Here is a 25703-nt window from a genome sequence, read left to right as displayed (position 1 = left end):
TGGTTATATCTTTCAGTATGATAATTCTTATAGATGATAAAGACCTCAGAAAAATCTCACTATGTCCATGCCCAAAGAGTTCCTCCATGAGCACATGCCCTGAGGGCAGTGACCCTGGCTCCTATTGTCTCTATCTCTCCATATGTATTTTAATAACTTTTAATCTTGAAATAGTTTAAGACTCATAAGAAGTTATAACTCATAAGAAGTTCTAACTCTTAAAAAGTCAAAAATAGTACAGTAGTCCCCCCTTATCCATTGGGAATATATTCTAAGACCCCTAGTAGATGCCTGAAAGTGTGGTTAGTCCTGAACCCGTTATCTGCTGTTTTTTCAATCTGATAAGTGAGACAGCTACTAAGAGACTAATGGGTAGTAGTGTAAACAGCATGGATATGCTGGATAAAGGTATGATTACCATCCTGGGCAGTATGGCATGAGATTTCATCACACTACTCAGAAGAGCATGCAATTTAAAACTTATGAGGATGAGGGGAACTACTCTATAGAAAGATTCAGGTACCCTTTACCCAGGTTTTCCCAATGATAACATCTTACATATACATAGTACATCATCAAAAGTAGAGACTGTTATTGGTTTAATACTATACATTCATTTAAAAGAGTGCTCAGCTCAAGTCTAGGAATCTATTTTTCAACTACTATCAGCCCCACTTTGGCAAAGCCAGGTGGGATAAGTACTGGGGCTCCTATGGTGGGCGTACTGCAGTCTTCAGCAGAGCTTGGCTACAGAAGAGAAAGATCTAAACTGGACCGATTTCATATGGTCATCGCCTGTGGCTTGTGGCTGATCATCTTGTTCTTTGGAATTGACTGTCTCATGAAATAGTGGGTTTCTTGTCACCAGAGATATTTAAGCAAGAGCCATGGAATCCCAGTCCACAGCACTGAGAGGGAACTTGGACCATATGTTCCCTGAGTGTCTTATTCCTTAAAAATCCTGTGATTCCATCAATTGTTTTGTTAGAGTTTGTGGCTGACATTGATTACACTATGAGTCATGTGACATTCCATGTTGATGTAGTTGCCAAAATGCTCACCTTCCTGGGTTCTGCTCTCATTAGTTTGAGAGAGGAGCTGGGCCACAGAAAAGGGGCTGGAGTCTGCTAGATTAATGAAGATTTGGGATGTATAGTCTGTTTTCACACTGCTGATAAAGACATACCCGAGATTGGTGAATTATAAAGAACACGAAGTTTAATGAACTCACAGTTCCACATGACTGGGGAGGCCTCGCAATCATAGCAGAAACCGAAAGACATGTCTTACATGGATGGCGGCAGGCAAAGAGAGATAACTTGTGCAGGGGAACTTCTCTTTATAAAACCATCAGATCTCATGAGGCTTACTCACAATCATGAGAACAGCATAGGAAAGACCAATCCCCATAATTCAACTACCTCCCACTGGGTCCCTCCCATGACAGTGAGAATTGTGGTAGCTATAATTCAAGATGAGATTTGGGTGGGGACACAGCCAAACTGTATCATTCCACCCCGGCCCCTTCCAAATATCATCTCCTAACATTCCAAAACCAATCATGCCTTCCCAACAGTTCCCCAAAGTCAACTCATTTCAGCATTAACTCAGAAGTCCACAGTCTAAAGTCTCATATGGGATAAGGCAAGTCCCTTCCACCTATGAGCCTTTAAAATTAAAAGCAAGTTAGTTACTTCCCAGATACAATGGGGGTACAGGCATTAGGTAAATACATCCATTCCAAATGGGAAAAATTGGTCAAAACTAAGGGCTAAATGGCCCATGCAAGTCCAGAACCCAGTGGGGAAGTCAAATCTTACAGGTCCAAAATGATCTCCTTTTACTTCATGTCTCGCATCTGGGTCATGCTGATGCAAAAGATAGGCTCCCATGGACTTGGGCAGCTCTGCCCCTATGGCTTTGCAAGGTATAGCACCCCACCTGGCTGCTTTCACTGGCTGGCATTGAGTGTCTGTGGCTTTTCCAGGTTCACAGCGCAAGCTGTTGGTGGATCTACCGTTCTGGGGTCTGGAGAACGGGGGCCATCTTCTCACAGCTCCACTAAGCAGTGCCCCAGCAAGGATTCTGTATGGAGATTCTGACCCTAGATTTCCCTTCCATACTGTCCTAGCAGAGGTTCTCCATGAGGGCCCCTGTGAGGGCCCCACTCCTGCAGCAAATTTCTGCCTGGGCATCCAGGCATTTCCATGCATCCTCTGAAATCTAGGCAGAGGTTCCCAAATCTTAATTATTGATTTTGTGCAAGCTGCCAAGGCTTGGGGCTTGTACTCTCTGAAGCAACAGCCCAAGCTGTACCTTGGCCCCCTTTAGCCATGGCTGGAGTGCCTGGGACACAGGGCATCAAGTCCCTAGGCTGCACAGAGCAGAGGGACCCTGGGCCTGGCCCATGAAACCATTTTTTTCCTCCTGGGCCTCTAGGCCTGTGATGAAGAGGCCTGTCATGAAGACCTCTGACATCCCCTGGAGACATTTTCCCCATTGTTATGGCGATTAACATTTGGCTCCTCAGTACTTATGCAAATTTTTGCAGCCAGCTTGAATTTCTCCTCAGAAAATGGGTTTTTCTTTTCTATTGCATTGTCAGGCCACAAATTTTCCAAACTTAAATATTATGTTTTTCTTTTAAAACTGAATGAATTTAATAGCACCCAAGTCACCTCTTGAATGCTTTGCTGCTTAGAAATTTCTTCCACCAGATACCCTAAGTCATCTCCCTCAAGTTCAAAGTTCCACAAACCTCTAGAGCAGGGGCAAAATGCCTCCAGTCTCTTTGCTAAAACAACAAGAATCACCTTTACTCAGTTCCCAACAAATTCCTCATCTCCCTCTGAGACCACCTCAGCCTAGATTTCATTGTCCATATCATTATCAGTATTTTGGTCAAAGCTGTTCAACAAGTCTCTAGGAAGTTCCAAACTTTCTCACGTTTTCCTGTCTTCTTCTGAGCCCTCCAAACTCTTCCAACCTCTGCCTGTTAGCCAATTTCAAAGTCGCTTCCACATTTTCAGATATCTTTATAGTAACACCCCACTCCTGGTACCAATTTACTATATTAGTCAGTTTTCACACTGCTGATAAAGACAGCAATACCCCACTCCTGGTACCAATTTACTGTATTAGTCCATTTTTACACTGCTGATGAAGATGCTGAGACTGGGTAAATTATAAAGAAAAAGAGATTTAATGGACTCACAGTTCCATGTGGCTGGGGAGGCCTCACAACCATGGTAGAAAACAAAAGGCATGTCTTACATGGATGGCAGCAGGCAAGAGAGAGAACTTGTGCAGGGGAACTCCTCATTATAAAACTATTAGATCTCATGAGACTTACTCACTGTCATGAGGACAGCACAGGAAAGACCTGTCCCCATGATTCAGTTACCTCCCACTGGGTCCCTCCCATGATAGTGAGAATTGTGGAAGCTACAGTTCAAGATGAGATTTGGGTGGGGACACAGCCAAACCATATCATGTGGTTAGAGTTGAGGGAAGGAGAGAACATTCCAGGGATCAGAAATAGCACATGCAAAGGTCCTGTGGCGTGGCCTTTATATGTAAAGGAGATATTGATAAACCTTGGTATGAAAGACTATAGGTTTCTGGGTGCAAAGTAATGGCTGAGCATGAAGCTGAATTAGACTTGGCCACCAGCTTACTTTGCTGTTGGCAGAATGTTGGTACAAATTGAGCATCCTTAATCTGAAAATCTGAAATCTGAAATGCCCCAAAATCTGAAACTTTTTGAGTGCTGACATGACACCACAAGTGGAAATTCTACACCTTACCTCATGTGATGAGTCACAGTCAAAACTTTATTTCATGCCCAAAATTATTTCAAATTTGTATAAAATTACCTTTATAGGCTATGTGTAGAAGGTGTGTGTAAACATAAATGAATATCAAGTTTAGCTTTGAGTCCCATCCTCAAAATATCTCTTTATTATACGGAGATATTTCAAAATCTGAAAAAATCTAAAATCTGAAAGACTTCCGGTCCCTCGCATTTCAATTAAGGGATATCCAACGTGTACTACTGCAGCTGCTTTGAGAATGCATGTCATTGAATAATGTTAGTGGGAGGTTTTAAACTATTTGAAGATCATACAACTGTGAGAGCCCAGCTCCCCTGAAATAGGTAGGGTTGGTCAGTGATTTTTGCCACACACCAAAGCAGCTGCCTTGGTCCCTCAGAGCCCCGGCATTTCTGCCCTGGGTTTGGCCACCCCTGACCTTGCCTGACTTCTCATGGATGCAGCAAAGACCCAGTAGGATGCACCTCTCAAGTGGTTGGCAGCTTTTGCTGGACAGCTTTAGAGTCCTGTGGGTTATTCTGGTTGTTGCTATTCTTAAATTTTGAGTGTCCAAAAGATTCATGAATTGTGTCTCAGCTGGGTGGGACCCTTTGGGAGAGAAGTGGGGGAATAATGCAGTCATTAATTGCAAAGAGGAGTTTGGGGACCAGGTTGTCTTATAGGTTTATTTTGAACAACAGATAGGCTTGATATTGCTGGAAGTGGATGGATTTGGGTTGCCTCTGTCTAGCAGGTGGCTTCCTTTTCCAGTGTGTTGCCCACTGGTCTCATCTGTCAGACTCACTTAAGAGTATTTCATTATGCATCTAATAAAAGAGTATGTGGCATTCCCAGAGGAGGAGGATCTACTTCTGTACTTGACCTGGGTGAGGACCACTGGGAACATTTGCACCTTTCACTGTGGCAAACTTTGACATGTGAGAGTTTCCAGAAATACAGAGATTCTTATTTTAATCCTTTTTCTTTTTAACTGCAGAAGGAAAATAATATTGGGATAGAATAACTGCAGGGAGTAGAGAGATGAGAAAACATTAGAAAAAATAGTACAGAAGTAGAGCTGGATGAGAATCCAAGTTATGAGAACCTACTGATGAGAGACATACAGAAATAAAAAGCCCAAATTCAGGGTTCTAAATCAGGGCTCAGATGAGGCTGTTTGTATTGCATGGTAGAAATATATCCAGGAACAGTGGGCCTTTTATAAATTAAGCCTGCCATTCTCCAATTGCTTAAGACACTGAGGCCCATCAGGCCAGAAACATATGATCCACTTTTTCTGAGAAGGAACTTTCACTTTAGGAATGGTAATTTAGAAGAGAAGAACAGGCCCAGTGGATAGTCCCTTATGGGAGGCATCTCAGCAGAGGCCCTTTTGCGGGGCAGGAGGGATTGCATAGCAATACTGCATGCCCAGAGTTGTTGTTCCCAGGCTAGGGTCCAACTCAGGGCAGGGAGGTCTACTGGAGGCAGCATATCACACACTGGTTGTCCAAGAGATGGAGAGAGAGTGCAAAATCTGAGCTGTGCTTATGGGAAACTCAGAGTCTCACAAAACTACACCTGTGCTGCCCATGGTTTATGTTTAATAAATGAAATGATGATTAAGATAAGACAACTGGACAAAAAGGCTGGGCCGTCTTGGGTGGGTATTGAGTGGGAAGTGATTCAAGTGGCCAGACACGCTGTCTGGACATTAGCTGAAAGTGGGGCTGGACACGATGAACTAGAGCCCTCTTGTGGTCCCATAATTCAGGCCTGTGGCTTTCATTTGAGACCAGTGGTTCTTAAAGTTCTGCAGGTATCAGGATCACCTGGAGGACTTGCTAAAGCACAAATTACTTGGCCTCACCCCAGCGTTTCTGATTCAGTGGGTCTGGGTCTGGGGTTAGGAGTGCATTTCTAAGCACTTTCTGGAGATATTGATGCTGCTGATCCTGGGACCACACTCTGAGATACAGTAATCTAGACCACAAAGGAGGTCTGGATCCTGGGGAGGGAATCTGCTTTCTGCTTTCCTAGGCACTAGGAAGGCAAGGAGATACTTGGGGCTGGAAGGTGGCAGGGGAGCATGGAAGGGAGGAGTCCTTGTCTGTCATGTCTCACCATCTGAGGGCCTGTCATCCTTTATTCATCCTGCCCTTCTGCTTGCTCTCAGTCTCAGAAATTCCAAAAGGCAGCTTATGACCCTGCATTTTTGCTTAAAGAAAGAAGGAAACTGAACTGTCTGCTCTGTGAATTCTGGGCTACTGAGGATCATGGGGATTTTGTAAATTATTTTGGTAGCCTGTTGAGTTTTGTCTCGGGGTTTCAGCAGAATCCAAGACATGTGACATGGACCATTAACATTGAGCTGCCACCTCCTGGATCCTGCCCTGTAAACATGCCCGGGGGTCTCTGAGGATGGACATGTGTCCTTCACACACCAAGTGTGTTAGAGACAACGGAAAGCATTGTTTTTTTCCTGTGTTCTGGTGAAAGTCTTTTCTTTCTTTCCCTTGTGTTTCTTCGAGGGAGCTTGAGTGGCAGGATTATTATTAAGAGTACTTTTTAAGTTCCCAACAATTAGATAGGAAATGAACAGAATGGGAGTTCACATTTTACCCTCAAGAAAATGACCTTAGGAAGGCCTAAGAAAATGACCTTAGGAAGGGGTGGTTAGGAGCATGGCCTGGATTTGCAATGCCTGGATTGGGAATCCTTGTTTTGTCACTTCATCACTGTGTGATCTTAAGCCAGTGATGTGACCTCCCTGCACTTCAGTTTCCTCACCTGTAAAGTTGGGATAATACTAGAACATATTTAGTAGGATTGCTGTAAGGACCAAATAAGATCATACAGCTCATGCAATTAGAAATGGACCCGTCACTTACAGAAAGAAGGCAGTACATTTTAGTTCTTACTGTAAGACTGAGACATCCAAAGACATCTCATACTGTAAAGTGTGATATTTGTGTATATATTTTTTAAGGAATATAATCCTTAGTTTTCCTACCTACTCAAGGTTATGTTTTGTAGATGCTAACAGTAGTGTACATTCTAGAGAAAATCAGCTGTGGAGAGGAAAATGGTATAGTTCTAAAATTCTTTAAGCCTCGTTTAATTTTTTACTTGTTACTGCTTTCATCATCACCTCTCACTCTAATTTTCCAATAAGCCTGAAAAGCATAATGGAGTCATAAATCATGTCTGTAAAATGAAGATGTATATGACTTTGATAAGACCTCACATGTGATGTTAATAACAATACCTTACATACCTGGCCTCACACTTTACGTAAACTGTCCCATTTAATCCCTGCAGTGGTCTCATTAGCTTCTGTTAGTCCCATTTTACAGTTTGTACAGTGGAGACTTCAGAGAAGTAACTGGCCGAGGCTCCACAGGCGATTAATGACAGAGCTGGGATTTTTTTGTGGAGGGGCAGGGGAGACTTTTCTGGTAAAGACCAGAAAACCTGCTAGACAAATTCTAAAAGAACCGTAACACTCAGAACTGGGATTTTAACTTCATCTGCTGCTTCAGGGACCACCTTGTTCCCAGTATGTTTAAACACCTGGCTGGTTTTTCACTTTGGGCTCTCATTCATATTTATGATTCTGTTTATTGAGAGTTGATGTCCCAGTTACTCTAGCTCTGTAACAAATTACTCCAAAACTTGGGGCTGTGAAATAATCATTTTACTTTGCTCGTGGATTCTGTGGGTTATTAATACTCAGTGTTCCATGACATCCGGGGCCTCAGCAGGGGAGATTCAACCACAGGAGCTAGAGTCACCTGGGGTGTCTTTGCCCACATGTCCCACAGGTGCATGGTTGGGACAGGGACCTCAGATGGGTTGTCAGCCAGAACACCTACATGTGGCCTCTCTTTGTGGTCTCTCTGCCTGGGCTGACTTGGGTTTCCTCAGAGCATGGCAACCTGATTCCTAGTGAGATTTCTGAGAGTGCGGTGAAGGTGCCTGGCACTTCTGTGATCTAGCAATAGCTTCAAGGAAGGAAATGTATTTTTACATTGAAAGAAGAGAATATGAGCCATGTGTGCCAGGTATGGGGAGCCACCTGTGAAAATTCTGAGTAGAGGCTTAGGTCAGTGTGGACACAGTGGCGGGAGTGGACAAGGACAAGGGATGCTGGGTCATGCATTCACCCTACAAATATTCCATCTGTCTCTGAGCTAGGCAGAATGAGCAGGGCACCAATCTAGTGGCTCTTCTGGATAATCACTTCACATGGGAAGCCTAGGACTCCATATTATGTTCTCATCCCATTGAAAATTTGACCCTTTAAAGATTTATTTATTTTTAGCTCAGGCCTTTAAAGTCCCATATACTATCTAAAAAGGGAAAAGTTCATCCCAGTCAATGTCCTGTCTTGCTTATGTTTAAGTCGGATGGGAAGAAAAAAAATCCACACCAGGAGAAGATTGGTTGTAAAAGTTTATTTTACATTTAGGTGAAGTTTATTTTTGGTCCTGATATTCTTCATAGGGTAGATATTTCTTTTAAGACTGTTAATAGTGTATTTCCTTTTTATTTGCCACTCCCCACCAAAATAAACCCTCTTTTATTTTTGAATCAGCTCCATATCTTCAGAACGTCCAACTTTAAATAATGGTTGGAGACGCTCCAGGTTAAGTAGAGAGTAAAATCCTATTGCTTTCTGACCTTTGGGTTAGGATCAAGTGTGGTGTAATAAAATATCAGTCCCAAGAGTCACCTTTGCTGATTTTTTTCCTATTATTCTTTCCTGTTATTCCATATTCATGCAGGTCTTGCAGCCAAGGATTGTTACATTAAGATCCAATCTGAAATTAAAACTTACGGTTTTAACCAATAAGCTATAAAGCTGTTGAACTCCCACTGGGATATGGTTACCTTTTCCTAAACTTCCTGAGTTGTCTCCTTTTAGCCCCACAGTTGATTTCTTATTGAGCCTTTGGAAAGTTCCTTGCCGTTTCACAGCCATTTCCCGTCAGAGTGGGGAATATTGACTATGCAAACCACTTAAGGTCACAGGCGCTGCAGCTGTGTTCCTGCTTTGCAGAAGGGGGGTTTCTTTGGGTGGGGCTGTGCTCAACCCTTCCGGGTGGTGAAAGTCTGAGGTCACACTGAGAGAGCAGGTCCATGTTGGGAGTGGGGCTCCAGCAGGATCAGAACAACTTCACCCAGACTTCTGGAGCAGGAACTCATTCTCAGAACATTCCAGAAGACCCTGCCCTGGAATTGCTTTCAAGGGTCTTTTTCATCTGTGTACAGAATATATTTCCTTGGAGGTAGCTTTGCTAAAGGCCCCTTGAGCTAAGGGTAATAGGGTGGGAGCAGCTATACACAGCTGCATTTCAGTGTTTGATGATAAAATGATGTCCATTGGTGAGCGTCTTGGTGGTGAGGAAGTTTACACGACCACAGCTGCTTCTCACCCCAAGGTGCCTCTGCCCTGTGCTGCTGGTGCCACTCACCCTAGGGCATTCCTGCTTGGCAGTAGCAGATTCTGGATTGTCCTGTTTTCTGGTTTGGGGGCTGCAGAGTGCTGCAAGGAGGAGAAGTCCCAGATCACCGGTTGACCTTCAGCGGGCATTTAACAGCATATTCCACCAGGCGCTCACCTACTAGTGTTTTGTTCAGGCTGCTGTGTAACTTTGCCTTTCTCTGCTATCTCCTATTTAAGGGTAAATAAAGGTAGTGAGAGTCACAAAAATAACATCAATGATGGCAACTAGTGTTTCCTGAGTGCTGACTATACTCAGGCACCATTCTAACCTCTTTACCCAAGTTGTCTCTGCTAGTCCTCACCACAGCCCTGTGAAGTGTATGCTGTTATACACCCATGAAGAAACTGAGACTATGAAAGGAAAGCAGCTCTGCCCAAGGTGTTATAAGCAGAGAGCTCTGAGACAGGACCCACGCCCAGTTTGTGTTGACTGGGGACTCAATACTCAATGCTCTTACTCTTTGACTGTTTTGTTGAATGCCCAGGTCATCCTGGTCGAAGGGAGACAGTGAGCCGGGTGAAAAAGGATGGCTACAGATGCATGGCTGCATGGCTGTGCATCATCCACCCTGGAGTATCTGCTTGCCAAAAATGGAGCTACCTGCAAAATGCTTTGAAACTGTGGAAACAAGTCATTACAACTCAAAACATTTATTATTCTGATAATAGGTCAAGATTTTCATAATTGAATTTTAGGGCGCTAATTTTAGACTTTCTGAAAATCAGTCTCAAGAAACAAAACCTGGAGTCAAGTAAAAGGATGCTTTTGGAACTGATGATTCTCAGAAGAAGCCGTGAAGGGCTCGGCTGTACCCCCGGGAAAGCTCACTGGCCAGCAGCCTGGAGCCAGTGGAGCTTCAGGTGGCTTTAATTCTTCCCTGGATGCTGCTGGTCTCCAGGGACACAGGGGTAAGCAGGTCACCATCCTTGTCCTCAAGGGCCTCATCCTCCAGGGAGGACATAGCTGGTAATGACAAGATGTGAGCCAGCGCCTTCTCGCAGCTGGGTACACAGGGCTAGGGGAGCTGAGAGGAGAAAAGGATGAATTTGGCCTTGGCCTGGAGCAGCCTTTTAATAGAAACACTCATAACTTTCCTGCAGATGCACTTCCTGTGAATGAGGAGTCTTGATATATTTTTTTCTTTAATAAGAGAAAACCAGGCTTTTGATGAATAATTTATATGTCAATGTTGGGATCTTCATTTTGTTATGAAGGATTTCAGTTACAACAGTGTGAGGTGGGTGGTCGGGAAACATTCCCCCGGGCTCACTTTTTGCCTAGAAGAGTCCTGATGGAGAGGTTGAGGTGGGAAGAGAGTGAGGGGGAAGACTCCATGGAGCATGACAGGCGTGCTATGCCTGCCTCAGCCAAGCATGGAGGTCCCAACCATAATTTGTTTTTGAGACAGGATCTGGCTTATTGCCCAGGCTGGAATGCAGTGGTGCAATCTTGGCTCACTGCAACCTCTGCCTGCCAGGCTCAAGCCATCCTCCCTTAGCCTCCCAAGTACCTGGGACTACAGGCGCACACCACCATGCCTGCCTAATTTTTTGCATTTTTTGTAGAGACAGGGGTTTTGCCATGTTGCTCAGGCTGGTCTCGAACTCAAGTAATCCAACTACCTCGGCCTCCCAAAGTGCTGGGGTTACAGGCATGAGCCACCACACTCCACCTCCAACCACAATTCTTGTTTTAAAAAATGAAAATAGAGTGAAACAGAAATGGTAGAATCAAGTCACCGTGCTCATTCAGAGCCATGTGCAGCTAGGACACCATGACCCCTTCCCCTCAGGACCCATTCTAGGGGTCGTCCAGTCCTTGGGCTCTGTTCCTCTGATGTGGTGTAGGTGGTCAGCGGGGCTGGGAAGAACAGAAAGATGAGGGCCACATCCACAAAAGTCATTTCCTTCCTGTGGTACAGCCGTGACACCACCCTGTGGATGAATGGGGATTCCCATGTTTGCTAGTTATATATGGCTGAACCCTTCAGCCTTTCTGCCCCACTTCCAGTTTCTTCCTTGGGTGGGAATGCCTTGAGCCTCAGTTAATTGTTTGAGTTTTCTTGAGTATAAAAGGAATCCTGGCTGGGCATTGAGTGAATACAATCATAAAACCTAAATGATGCTGTTGACGTCATCAGAGCCGAGAGTGGTGTTGGCACCTTCATAGCTAACATCAAATGGATCTCCAAGCCCAAACACTAACAGTGGAACCAGCTATTGCTGCTTCCGGTGTATCATCCAAATGGGTTTTCCCAGCCATCTTCTGCCTTAAAAGGCATAAAGAAGTGGCATAGATGATGGCTGGAGAGATTAAGTTCTTTCTGGTGGCTTCTTTAATTTTGGAATAACCAGCCTTCCTTCAGCCCCCCTACATGCATTAGAAACTTCTCCTGGACTGTTTTTGTTCTGTTTTTAATTAGGTTTTGGTACAAGAGGAGCAATTAATAAAACCTTCCATTTCCACATCTACTGTGAAACTCCGTGACTTCTTCCCATGTGATGATGGCTAAGTGCGGAGAACATGTGAAATTTAAGTAGACTTGTGGAAACAGAAACACATTTTTATTTAGTTGTGAGCGTCACTTGGAGTATAAATAGAGCCCTTTATGATTCGTGTGTTGGTCTTTCTTCCTGGAGGGCTTCAGTATTATCTCGTGCTGTCATCTTTATGTTGTATTGGAAAAATCTGAGATTCTTTTTCCCTTGGTCATTATTTCCTTTTTTAAAAATAATGTAGTTTTAAAGAATTCTTGTTATTTAATCTCAAGCCTAAACATGGTTTCTAGTGAGGAAATGATACTTAATAAAGTTTGATAATTTTAGTTCCAGAAAGAATTGTTTTGAGGGGTGGGAGGCTGCAGTTGAGAGGTACAAGAAATGTTTAATGAGGGGAAGACACTCTACTGTGGTTCCATTTGCTCGTTGAAAACTTGTGTTTTGTTGAAAGAAAGGTTTGATGTTGGAAGTTTTAAGTGTACTGCGTGATGTTGCTAAAGTTTAGTTCATTGCTGGGAAGTTTTGGATGAGCTAATTTCATAAGGATTTATGTGCCTTATGGGCCAGTGTGGGGTAAGGGATGGAGAAACTTAACTCCTTCGGAAGGGTCTTCGTCCCTAGAGGGATATGGAATGACCCCTGCTTTTTGGTGGGAAACGTAAAGGCCAGTCAGCTTTTGGATGAATTTTCAAGGAAGACAACAGCTGTCCGTCTTCAGTCTTGACTTGCCACTCTCTTAAGGAGTTCCTTCCTTTCACCCATCTTTTGCTCCCCATGGCTTGGCCATGCCACAGTGGTCCCTCGGCTTCAACAGTCTTGCTTACTTACATCTACTAACTGGGCAAGAGAGACCATTTTCCCATTGTGCCTGGATCACCACTCTGATTTGCATTTAGATGAGATCAGGAATTTTTTTGGGAATCCTTTTGGCCTTAAACAAAATAATGATGAGAGAAATCTGCCTCCCATAAGTCATAATCTCAGCAGGCTCCTGGCAAGTCCCTAACTATTTCTGTGTCCAGGTCCCCAAGAGGGCTACAGGGAAAACTTCATCATGGTGGGAGGGAAGAAAGAAGGTAAAGTCCTAAGATGTTTGCTTCCTATTCCTTGTAAGGTTTAGCCATGTATAGTCATGTGCCAGTCACCTAGGGCTGAGAAAGGGGAGCAAGCAGAGAGGGAGAGGAGGAAGAAGCCAAATGAGATGGTTTGTAATTGATTAGTGGAAGTTAAATCATGTTAAGGATAGGAGGCTTGTGCCCTCCATCATGATTTAATATCTCATCCTTCCCAAGAGAGATTTTGAGAACCTGTCCTCTGGTATCTGGGAAATGGCCTCCCCAGCAGTGTGCATAGCCCCAGGGAAGCCCTCTCATCAGCCCATCCTTCTCTTGACTTCTCTCCTGATGGTCACGTGGTGCCACCACTCTTTCAAGCCAAGTCAAATTGCATGTAGCAGAAAACCCAAATAAGTGTATGCAGTAGAGGTTTATTGTTCTTACACAGAAGTAATTCAGCATTGGTATGGTGGCTCCATGGACATCAAGGATCAAGGATCCTTTTCTCTCTCTGTTCCACCATCCTCAGAACATGGTTTCCAGTTTCAAAGTTACCTCATGGCCCAGTGTGGCTGTTGGAGCTCCAGCCATCACATCCAAATTCCAGCTAGGAAAAAGAAGGAAGAGAGAAGATTACGAAAGAAAATTATCTCCCAGCTAACTTGTCTTTATTTATGGAGTTTTCCTGGAAGCCTCACATTATGGTTTCTGCTTGTGTCTTCTTGACCACCTCTTCTCCAGGGGAGACTAGAAATTGTCTTTTAGGTAGGCATATTGTAGATTGGAATAAAATTGAGTTTGGTTAAAAGGGAAAAGTAGAGAATAGATATTGGTTAGGCATATAGTCTCTGCCATGGTCTAGTATATATGAAGAACCTCGTGTGTGAACCTTAATATATTCTGCCAAATGTTCTGTTTATCGTATCTAATCCTCCTCTCAGATTTTAAGCCATTTGGAAGCCAGGAGCTTATCCTCTCCTCTTTGTATCAACCCAGAGGCCCACATGTTGGGGTTATAGCCTATCTTTGTTCAATTGATTCAGATTCAGCCCTTGCCTCCCGTATCCCTTACCATGGATACGCAGTTATAAATGATTTCTTGTTAAGCATTTTTAAAAGGTTAACTTCTTCCCAGAGAGATTTTACATAACTGTTTAATGTGTTGTTAATGACAAAGAATCTAAGAGTTATCAATAGCATTGGAAAAGTAATTCTCAGCATAAAAATTAGCGGTATGGTACATATGAAGTACATACTATGTACTTCCTGATTCCAGATATTAGGAAAACGAGACAGAAGAGTTTCACCACTAGTCAGTATCAGTAGATTGTTGGGGAGAAATCTTTATGAAAAATGCCACTTTTCACTCTTTTTTTCAAGTTTGAACTGACAATGTGGAAAGATGGGAGATGTCTGAGAAAACTTGTGTCAGTACTTCGTGTTCATAAAAGGACAGGGAATCCTGAAAATCTAGTTATGTAAATTTATGTTCCACCACAAGAAAAATCAGTGGATGGCTGGAAGGAGGGGCTTTCCCTTTTACTCAGGAAGGGAAGGAAACTCTGACAGCCGGACTTCTCAGTCAGAAAGTGTCTTTGGTGAGCCTTACCATGTGACTGGCTGATTCAGTTTGTCCACTAAGTCTCGGGAGAGGTGATGTAACCAGGGACTGCAACTTCTAGGGAGAGGGGAAAAATCACTGTTGGCCCCACCCTCTGGCACTGGAAGCTTAACAGGGCTTTGGCCCACAGCAGATGGAAGTTTGAGCTGCGTTTTGTAATTCTTTTTTAAATGTTCGCCAGAGCATCCATTGTTCTTCCTCATTTTCTCTTCTCCTCTTCCCTCCTTTTCTTCTTTATTACCTTTTCTCTTTTTTTATCCTGGATAGTCATTCTAAATCAACTCAGGTCTGACCTTTGGAAATACATACAATATTAAGGAATCCTAGGGGCTTCCTGTTGTATTTCTGTTTTTGAATTTGATTAACATGAACTAAGAGGTCGAGTAGAAAGAACTTGGACTTTGGTGTCCAAAAGACACGGGTATGAATTCTGACTCTACCATTACTGGCTCTGTGACTCTGGACGAGTTGCTTTACTTCTTTTACTCTCTAGAATCTCACCTGGAACCCGAGGTTAATTCCTACTTCAAAGCGTTGTTAGGAAGATTGAACAAAATAATGTAGGACAGAAAACCCAGAGAGAGGGATGAAGAGCAGAGTGTGCTGGGCAACATAGTCTAAGCCAAGAAGTTTGTATTTTATTTACAGTGCTCTGGGAAGCAGGGAAGTGACCTGATATTGTAGATATTTTCAAAAAATCACTCTGGGCCTATGGAGAGTGAATGGAGCATAGGAGTTGGAGTAGAAGCAGCCCAGCTAAGAGGCAAGAACAGTGGACAAGATGGCTGGACTAGTGTGGTCACTAGAGGGAACAGAGGGAAGCAATGAGTCTTGAGAACTTTTGGAGGTAAAGACGGCAGAAATAGCTGAAGTCTTTTTTTTTTTTTTCTTTCTTTTTTTTTTTTTTTTGATACGGAGTCTTGCTCTGTCACCCAGGCTGGAGTGCAGTGGCCGGATCTCAGCTCACTGCAAGCTCTGCCTCCCGGGTTGACGCCATTCTCCTGCCTCAGCCTCCCAAGTAGCTGGGACTACAGGCACCCACCACCTCGCCTGGCTAGTTTTTTGTATTTTTTAGTAGAGACGGGGTTTCACTGTGTTAGCCAGGATGGTCTCGATCTCCTGACCTCATGATCCGCCTGTCTCGGCCTCCCAAAGTGCTGGGATTACAGGCTTGAGCAACCACACCTGGCAGAAATAGCTGAAGTCTTAGATGTGAAAAAGGGAGGGAAAGAGAACACTCAAACATGGATCTTAGGTTGGGGTTTGAGTGTATAATTGGTGAGGCCTGTTTGACAGTGTAGCCCAGGACTGTGCATGGGGATGCACAAGATGTTAGCTGGCTGCTGGATTCATGACTATCTGGAGGAAAGAGGGAATGCGTGTTCTTGGGCCATGTTGGATGCTGAATGTAGTGAGACAGACCCAGTTCTATTTCTTGCTTTGAAGAGATTGTGTTCCAATTATCTGCCCTGTTTAGATGGCAGCTTCAAGAATCAAGCTGGTCAGTTTTGAACAAGGTCTGGAAAGCAAGACAATGTCTCGAAAGTGTCAGGACCCCTGGTATTTACCTTGTTAACACCATAGATGAGTTTGGTGCCCTCCCTGCAGCCGTCTGCTTTAATTGTCAGAACAAAGTGAGAGCGAACTCAAAGTGGGACTTGGGGTGTGCTTTGGAACTGAGCAGCATTCTCAAAGCCGGGTGCTGTAGTGGCATGACCATTACAGGTGGGGCCAGGACCCCACTTCCACAAAATTAAATTGGATACATCTGGTGGGAGGTGTTCACCTGGAAATCTGGGTCTTAAACCACTTTGAGAAACACTGTCTTGGAGGCAAGTGGCCCCTGTTCTGGTTCTTTTTCTTCCACTTTTTAAAAAGGAAATCAGTTTGGTGGCAAAATCTCCTCTTCTTGTCCATAATTCAGACTACGATGGCAATTAGAGGCAGGCAGCCTCCCCTCCAAGGAGAAAGAAACCCTCCACGTGTTTTATGAGTATATTCCTAATAATGACAATAGCAGCAAACAAACGCCATAGTGGTGATTTCATACTCATGAAATTATTGTCATGGAGTTAGAGCCTAGATAAAAGTCTTTGGCAAGTCTCTAAAGCATATTTCAGGAGAAAAAGAGAGGTCAGAATTTATAGAATCTAAAAATAGCAGTTGAAGTGCAGCTGTGTTTAGCTTGTCAGAGAACCTGTTGAGTCAAGATGGGCAGGGGATTTTATTTCTCCGGCCCTGAGGTCATTTGTCTTGTTTAAGAAGGGGCAGCAAACATTTCCAAATAGGGATTGATTTTTAAGGGGAGGAAGATGGCTGAATGTATATGGTATTTCTTGTTTTCTACTCTTACTCTTCCTACCTCCAACCCCCTTCCAAATTTCCTCTTAAGAAAAGGAAGGAGAGTTTGTTTTTCTCAGTAAAGTAGTGACTGCCTAGGTGGCAGGATTTTGGATGGTAGTGATGATGTTACTTATTGATGGCACATTTGATGACTCCTAGTCCAAGGAGTGGTGGGGGTAGACTAACTATTTGGTCTTAGTGGGTTATGTACAATCCCATTAAGTTGAAGGAATAAACCCTTAGTTGGAGAAATAACAGTGTGACTTCTCCAAGACCGATTGGCTGATTTTTGGACCCTCTTTGTCCCATTTCTAGTCAGGGATAGTGTCTTACTCCTGTTCCAGAACCCATAAGAGATGTCTGTCCCACTTCTGGCCTAAGTAGTCCTCAAGCCTCTATACTTAACATTGGAATGTCACTATCTTAAAACTTGTCAACCAGCCTTCAAGCCTCCTGCCCTTTAATATTTATTGAAACCTTGGTGAAAATGAATTCTGTTTATGGTGAAGCATGTGAAGTTATTGCCATCCATTAGTTTGTAGGCCAGAGTTTGAAAACTAGTGGCCCACAGGCTGAGTCTTCCTCACCGTCATGCTTTGCTTGCCTAGCACAGTGTTAACCTATACAATTGCCAATATTGGAAAACTGGGATACTTTGTTTACAAATCTTTATTTCTGGATTCTCCTGGGTTGCTCTAAGATATATTCTTGGTTTAGATTTCTTTTTTGGAGAGGTGTCCCCAGACTGCTGTGCATAGGTCCTTGTCCTCCCAGAGTAGCTTACCTGTGGGTCATGATGAGAAATAGCCACTGTATTTTCTTTGAGGATAGTAAGAAAGGGTTTAAATAAATTGTTTGTTGAGCACCTAAAAAACATATGCATGTGCATGATGAGTGTCTTGTAAGCATTAGCTATTATTGTTATCATCATCATCATCATCATCATCATCATGTTCAATGTATTTTCTGTTGAGGGTTCTGTTAAGGACATTGTTCATGACATAACCCAATGTCTTACGAGGCCTCATGAAAGACATGTCTGTCAGATCTCAGTTCCAGAAAATAGCTGTCCTTCTTCTAAATTACTGGTTCATCTGTACCTTACTTATGCCCGCAGTCTTATTTCTATCTTTGCACTAGCTTTGCAGAAGCTCAGAGGCAACTATGTAGTTCATGTCTAGCAGGAGGACTTGGATTTGATTTGTTGATCCCTTGGTTTTACATGCCATAATTTCCTTGCTTCTCTGCTGTTTTCACTTATTTTGTTGTGAGCATTATTGTAAGCAGCCTTAAATCCTGTTGGAACAAGGCTGGGTGTAAATTAAAAAACAAACCAAGCGTCCATTCCTCTGAGAGGTTTTATAATCACTGAGAATAGGCCTCCACATCAGGACAGGTTTCATGTCTTAGCCTTGGTACTTCACGTGTTCTCTTTCCCTTCTGGACACTACTGACTTTTCATTGTCACGTTGGACTTGATTCTATCAGTTGTGCTCATGCTTTTCCTTCAATCTAGATAACCTGTAACTTCTGTTACAGAATGGGATGGCTTATTTCCCTGGGTAGACTGATTGTATTAGTCAGCTATTGCCACGTAACAAACTGCCCCACAACTCCATGGCACACATCAAGAAGCATTTATGTTCTCATGGATCTGTGGGATGGCTGGACAGTTCTTCTGCAGGTCTACACATTGGCTGGGGAAGTTGTTCTCCATGTCTCTCATTTTTCTAGAACCAGTTGGTTACTGGGGCAGGTTCTTCTCAGGGTGATGGCAAAAATGCAAGAGGGGGGTGCAGAAACCTGTGAGGCCTCTTAAGGGGTAGGCTCAGAATTGGCACTATCACTTCTTCCCTCATTCTGTTGGCCAGAGCAAGTCATGAGGCCCAGTCCATCAGTAGAGTGGGGAAGTAGAGTAGAAATAGATTAGCCTCTAGTGAGAGGAACCTTAGAGTCAATGACAAAGGGTAGGAGTACGAGGTGGTGGGTAGGGGGCAGCTGATAAGTAATACAGTCTAGCCTGTAATCCCAGCACTTTGGGAGTCTTAAGCAGGCGGATCATGAGGTCAAGAGATCAAGACCATCCTGGCCAATGCGGTGAAACCCTGTCTCTACTAAAAATACAAAAATTAGCTGGGCATGGTGGCATGCGCCTGTAGTCCCAGCTACTTGGGAGGCTGAGGTAGGAAAATCGCTTGAACTCAGGAGATGGAGGTTGCAGTGAGCCAAGATTGCGTCACTGCACTCCAGCTTGGGTGACAGAGTGAGACTCTATCTCTAATAATAATAATAATAATAATAATAATAATAATAATAATGCAGTCAATCACAGGCAGTGAAATTATTTGAAGACCTTAAGGTTGGGCATACAGCATAGAGTATCTAGCTCTTAGTGGCTGTGTTGGCTATTCTCTATGTCCCTTCTCCAGATCCATTCTCCACCATTATCCCTCCTGCTTTGTGCCCTTGGAGACTGACCTTCCCCTCTGCCTTTTAGTTGGGTTCAGTCAGAGGGGAGCACTGAAAAAAGAAGAGTGGCCAGCCATAGTGACCATGGCCTTCTACAGAAGGCCATAGCTTCTGCCAGGTAGTTAGTTCTAATAACTTAGGGGTTCCAGTGACCACTCCCTACCTTGCTCCTTCAGACCTAGGGCATTAATAGCTCCTTGCTTTGCCATGGGGGCCTCTTTTAAACTGACCCCCCTTACTGTTGTAAATAGTCCCTTCAGTGATTTTTTTTTCGTCTCCCTGTTTGCAGGAAACATCTGCTCCTGGCCAGCACCCTCATGGATACAGTAGGTGCTCAATAAGTGCATGGTTGATTATCAGGCCTCCTTGTTTTTCCTCTCCTCTGGCCTCTACATCACTAAGTGGTCACTTCTAGCCTGAAGAGTCCATGGGATGTCAGCTTGGGGATCCCTCCCTCTTTCCCCATAACTTGTCCAACCACCATCCCTCTCCCAAGAACCTGGCAGAGTAAATTCATCAGAGCGAATTCAAATAAGTAAGGTTTTACTTTTCTTCTCTGGGATTTCTTAGCGTGCCCCTTGGGACAATTATTGAGGGATTCTTTCAAGTACTACATTTTCTCTAGCACTTATGGGGGTTTTATCTCCCAGATGTGATTTATGCCATATTACTTTCAAGAAAGGAACATGGAGAATGTTTGTGGCTAAAGAAGTCTCAACACAAGGAAACTACAGGTGAAACGTAACAATAGTAATTGCCTCACTTTATTTGCAAAGGAGTGGTGAACACTAATGTGCCTGACTCCATAGAGCAGTGTATTTGGTTTTTCTAAGCAGGAAGAAGGGGGCCCCCAAATTTTAATTTCCTGAATGAGTTTGAAAACCATGGTGTATTTCCCTAGCTTCACTAGTGAAGATGGTATTTTGTTAAAAACTCAGATTCCCACTAATCCAGATCCAGTTGGGCCTGGGAATCTGTTTTCAACGTGTATCCTGAGTAACTGATATAGTCGTATGTGGAAGCACTGGGCTCTGTTCATGATTCTCACGTTCTGGTCTGTGACTGAGGAGAAGTGCCATGATGAGAGTGATGATAGTGATGGTGGCAGACAAGAGCATGTCACATTTAGAAATACTGTAACTGGATGCTGAGGTTTTACATATATTCCTTCTGAGCTTGTTTTTGTCTAATATTGCCTGTGCCAACCATATTTTACCAGAACTGAATGGAAAGAAAGGTACCAGCAGATTTTTTTAGATGTTCTAATTGATACCAGAAGCAAAGATATAGAAACCATCATGTTATAAACATGAAAGCTCCTAGCAGACAGCCTTTAGCCCACCTTTGAGAACCACTACATGACTTCTTGATAAGATTCTTTCAACTTTGCCCTATGCCTGGGTCATGAAAGAGGTGTTTCTAGAAAGCTCTGCAAAGGACTTTCTCTGACAGATGGCTCTAGGCAGGGGGAAGCCCCGACTAACTGCTCTCTGGAGAGGAACACAGATGTTGCCTCCTAAAAAAGGACATGCTGGCCTTGCTTTCTTACAGGTCAGGAAGTCTCCCTTTAGGAATGCCATTTGCCATTTCAAGTTTCTGCAGCAGTTCTGCAGAAAGCCATGCCTAGAAAATTTGTAATTACTCTGATACCAGATGACTTTGCAGCCTTCAGTATCAAATGCATTGTGATTGTGCTCTGAGAATTTTTGGGGGAAATTCCAAACTTTATTAATTATTGCATTGGGGAAAACATCATGTTATTGAATTTTAATTAGAGTTGCTGGGCAGCCTGGGCTACCTTTTAACTTACAGGTCACCTGGTTATTGCCTGTGAGGCTCACTGAGGAAATGTCTTGCTGGCAAAGCTGAGTTCACTCAGAATGTGGACTATTCCATTTTTCTGTTGTCCAATACTTGCTGTTTGGGACATTTAGCTCCTTCTCTTCCTTTCCATCCCCAGTCCACACCCTTTCTTTTGTCTTTTGCAAAATCTATGAAACTGTTGAATGAATAATACAAGCCCAAGGACTTGGAGGGATGAGAGCTGTGATGCCCACATGTTTTAGTGTTGGCATGTTTCCCTCATTCGTGGGGATGCCTTGGGTTGAAGTTGATTTTTCAGCATCCCTGGTTTAGCCTATATTGCATTGTGTATCTGGGAAAGTAGCATGATATCTATTTTCTCATTCTGAATTAAAATAGCATCTAGTAACATTCGAGCCTCAATTAATTGAACTAATAATTATTATATTAAAAATAGTCTGTATGTCCCAGGGCAGAGATTAGGCTATGGTGGGCATTTAAGACCTTAGGGCCATAGACCCTGAAACATGCATTCTCCAGAACTGAGCATGCAGCTGTTCGCTTTCGACCTTACAGCACAGGCTTTAGGAGAATACAGTTAAGTTCAGGTCCTAACTCCAGTAATGAATTTCAAGCTTCTTGTTATTGTTTTTCTTCCTGAAAGACAAAGGAAATTTTATGCCATGGTATTTTAAGGACAATGTTGAGTCAATTGTTATTTGATGGGAAGATTTCTGAATGCTGCGTAGTTTGTAATATCCTCAAAAAACCAAACCAAGAACCCACCCATCCATTCACCATTTATCTCTCTATTTGTCCACCCACCCATCCATCCATTCACCCATCCATTTCAACATTTACCAATTCCTACCAGGTACTGAGTACTGCATTTATATGCTAGGTTGTAAAAATAAAGTCTAGTAATAATAATAACCATCATTTATTGAGAACCTACTATGTGCTGAGCAGTTTCCAATCTTCAAAGCAGTTTTGTGAGGTAGGAATTATATTCTCCGTTTTATGAGAGAACAGAAGCTAATGTACTTGCCTGGGTTACCAGGCAGTCAAGGCGGAGCAGGCCTGAGGCATCCTTGCAACATTAGAACCAGAACATTTCATTCTTTTATGTTAAACGGACTCTTCTGCCTGGACCCAGCCCCACGTTAGCATGTAGAGTGAGTGGCACGCGGTGGCAGAGTCAGAGCTGGAACAGCCCTCATTTGTTGTCTTCTCGCCTTGGGATAGCTTCCTGCTATCAGTGAAAAAAGGAGAGGGATCAGCTCTTGTTTCTTGGCTTTGCTCTTTACAGCCTCTTAGAAACTCGAGTTCTATCTGGATTCACCCTGTCATCTGATGGTGCAGGAGTACAAATGGAGGTCCACTTAGCGAATATCTAAATATTTAAAGATTACAAATCAAGGTAACTGTTCAGTAAACTCTGTTCCATCCTACCTTGACAAATATACCTTTATAACAACTTGGAAGACCTGGGTTGAATTTTGATTTCTCAGGCCCCTCAGAGTTTAGCGTAAAAATGCATGGCTTGGGGAGAGCCAGCCCCCAGCCCACCCCTGACTTCTCTTTCCATCGGGCTCCATCCTGCATGGTAATGGGCCTTCTGTGCATGCATGTGTGGACACCCATCCAAGCTTCATCCAGCCCCTGCCACCGAGGCTGCCCTTGGACCTCAGGTGGGGTACACTCACTCTTGGTGCAGTTTACAGTGGAGGAGACGAACCCTGGAGCAGAGCCCAACATGGACCCTGAAGGAGGACTCAGGGCTTTTGGGGCAGGGAATTCTGTTGTCCTGGGCACACAGAGCATATCTGAAAGAGGGAGATATGGGGACTGACCTTGGCCTCACAAACTCATTGCCCCTTGCAAAGAAATAACCAGGAGGGTCTCCTGAGCATGGGGTTCAGAGTAAGGCCCCCTCTTGCCTGGGTCTTACCCAGGGTGATACCATTTCTGCCAAGTCAGAGGATGAAAGGGACTGCAGAAGCCATATGACCCACCTCCGTCATTTTAGGGAGAGTGAGCATGGCTGGTAAATCTCAGTGATGGCTGGAGCCCTGGGTCCTTGGTTCCCCAGTATTTGTCCTGTCCTGCTTTTGCCTTTCTGAGCATCATCCTCTTGGCATTCTGAAGCATGGGGACCCAAGGCTGAGTCTGAGTGGATAACTATAGTTATGTACACGGGCTCTGCTGCAGGGACAGGATTACAGAACATGTTTATACAAAGCTGTAGCTTTGGAAACAGGCTGGGGTGCGTATCTTAGCAGTCCCACTGACCAGCTTGGTGATTTTTGTTCAGCTGGAGCCTTGGCTTCCTCATCTAGAAACTGGAGATAAAATGGTGTCTGTAGGTAGAGTTGTATGTACAAATGGTATCTGTAGGTAGAGATGAGATGTTTGTAGAAATCTTCATACAGCACTTGGCTTTCCCAAAGGGTATATTAGTGAATTGCAGCCACTGTGACTGGAGCTGCTACTATTGTTCACCAGGTGCCCTGGACCCCACTGAGAAGACGCTCCATTCATTCATTCACTCACTCACTCACTCAAATATTCGTAGAGTGCCTGTCATGTGCAAGTGCTACTGTGGTAGCATGGGACTCACCAGTGAACAAGAGAAGCAAAATTCCATGCCGTAGTGGAGCTGACATCCTAAAAGGTAGAGGCAGAGATAAACCATAAACCTAATTAACATGGAGATATAGAACATATGGAATATAGAGTATGGAAACGCAAAAGCTGATAAGTACTGTGGAAAAAAGTGGATAAAGGAAAGGGGATTGGTCAACCCAAGGTGGGCTGTAGTTTTAAATAGGGTGGTCAGGGTAGGCCTCATGAAAGAGGTTTTTAATCAAGAACTTGAAGGAGGTAAGGGGAGAGAACCATGTGGAGGGATCTGGGAAAAGAGCATTCCAGGCAGTGGAAACAGCCAGTGCAAAGGCCCTGAGGCAGGAGTGCTTGTTGTTCCAGGGACAGTCAGGAGGCCAGTGTGTCTAGAGCAGAATGAGGGTGTGGGTATTAAGAGACGAGGTCAGAGACATGACAGAGGCCTGACCCTGTAGGGCCTAGTAGACCATTGAAAGGACTTGGCTTTTACTCATTGCAAAGTACCAAGGGGGAAAAAGACATGACCTGCATCTCCTCCCATGCTTTGGGCCCGCAGACTGCCTCTGCACTGTTAGTCCTCCCTGCCTCCTGCCCCAGGCTTTCTGCCCCCATCCATGTTGCACACCCCTCCCGACCTGCAGCTGCCATCCCCTAACAGGTAGAGGTGTGCCCTGGGTCCACTCCCTCAAGTTCCAGCTGTATTACCAGCCAAGGATGTGATTCTTAGTATTCTGGAGCCCCTTTTTAGAAAGGAGTTACATTGCTTGTGGGAATTCAGGACCCAGGAAGCCTGGGGGTGCTTGCTTCATTTCTGAAAAAGCAGGTTGTGGCCACCCTTTTATGAGCCTTGACTCTACTGGGCTCTCCCTGCTCCCCATGGAGCCTCATGGTGTCCTCAGGCCACCCTAGCCCCCTGTTCTCCTGGCTGGCTTTATCCCGCTGAGCAGTGGGATAGAGGACAGGAAGATGGGAGGAAGATATTCCAGAGCTGGGTGGAGAGTCAGGGTGGAGTAGAGCTGTGTGAGGGTGTGCGTGAGGGAGCCAACAGGAAGGAGGGCTGGGTTTTTGTTCTCTGACCCATTCCTAGTCATGGCTCTCCCATGGGGTTTCACAGCTCAGTCCGAAGACTCATTGTTCCTGTGCATGGTGTAGCTAAGCCCAAATATTTAGCTACGGCCACACCAGCCCTTGTTCTGCTTATAACTGTGGTGTAGACATCAGTCCAGACACCCTCCAAGAGATACCCACCCTGCCCCTTGGCACTGGCTTGAGTGGCCTTGCCTAGAGCTGGAAGACTCTCTTGGGTTTTTTGCCAAAGTTCAGACGTCCCCCTTTGCCACTCAGTGGGTGAGCCCTCGTGGGGGATGGAAGAGGGCTAAGGCATGCTTCACCCCCGGCTCCCAGGCGCAGAGATGAGGGTGGCCCCTAGGTCAGCGGGCTTCCTGTTGAGTCAGAGCTTCCAGCCGATATGCCCACTGTCCCACCCCTACTCTACGTAGGTGCAGGGCACCCTGCAGCTTTGTTTCAGGAGGAACTCTGCCAGTGGAAACCCCATGTCCTTAGCGCAGCCCCAGGGGTTATCAGGGTGGCTCAGATGCAGGAAGTCCTCGCCTCTGCTGTCCTGCTCTGCCCCGCCCTGTCCTGCAGAGGGGGGCCCTGCCCATGGGAGAGTCTGCCTCCACTGGGCAGTGCTGGCCTGGAGGAAACTTCCATGCTGCCCCTCCTGCCCCTGGGCTCCAGGGCTCTCGGTTTTTGGGGTAAACAGCTGTGCTGGGCTCTGCTAAGGATAAGCTTTGTGATCTGGGAAGGATCCCTTTCTCCTCATTTTTTTCCCCACCTCCTTTTCATCGTGTCTGTGTGAAAATGAAAGCTATTGTTTATGTGAAAGGACCATTTGTCTAATGTCCCTGGAATTTATTTGCTGGAGCATTTTCCATTTTCATATTCAGTTTAGACCTTGGCTGCAGTAG

At 44.4% G+C, this 25703-nt stretch overlaps 1 protein-coding gene and 1 non-coding gene across 2 annotated transcripts in view; one reads left to right on the top strand and one right to left on the bottom strand.

Annotated features, from left to right (window-relative positions):
• Nucleotides 1–25703, top strand: part of ITGA9 (integrin subunit alpha 9) — a 415573-nt gene that overhangs the window by 125036 nt on the left and 264834 nt on the right. The window lies entirely within an intron of this gene.
• On the bottom strand, nucleotides 7258–7320 carry LOC115892139. The gene has a single exon (XR_004052027.1). It is a non-coding gene; the product is annotated as a U7 small nuclear RNA (small nuclear RNA).

The sequence above is a fragment of the Rhinopithecus roxellana genome, chromosome 1 (assembly GCF_007565055.1).
Source record: "Rhinopithecus roxellana isolate Shanxi Qingling chromosome 1, ASM756505v1, whole genome shotgun sequence".
Taxonomy (NCBI): domain Eukaryota; kingdom Metazoa; phylum Chordata; class Mammalia; order Primates; family Cercopithecidae; genus Rhinopithecus; species Rhinopithecus roxellana.
The sequence above is the reverse complement of the archived record's forward strand: the minus strand, read 5'-3'. Positions and strand labels throughout refer to the sequence as shown.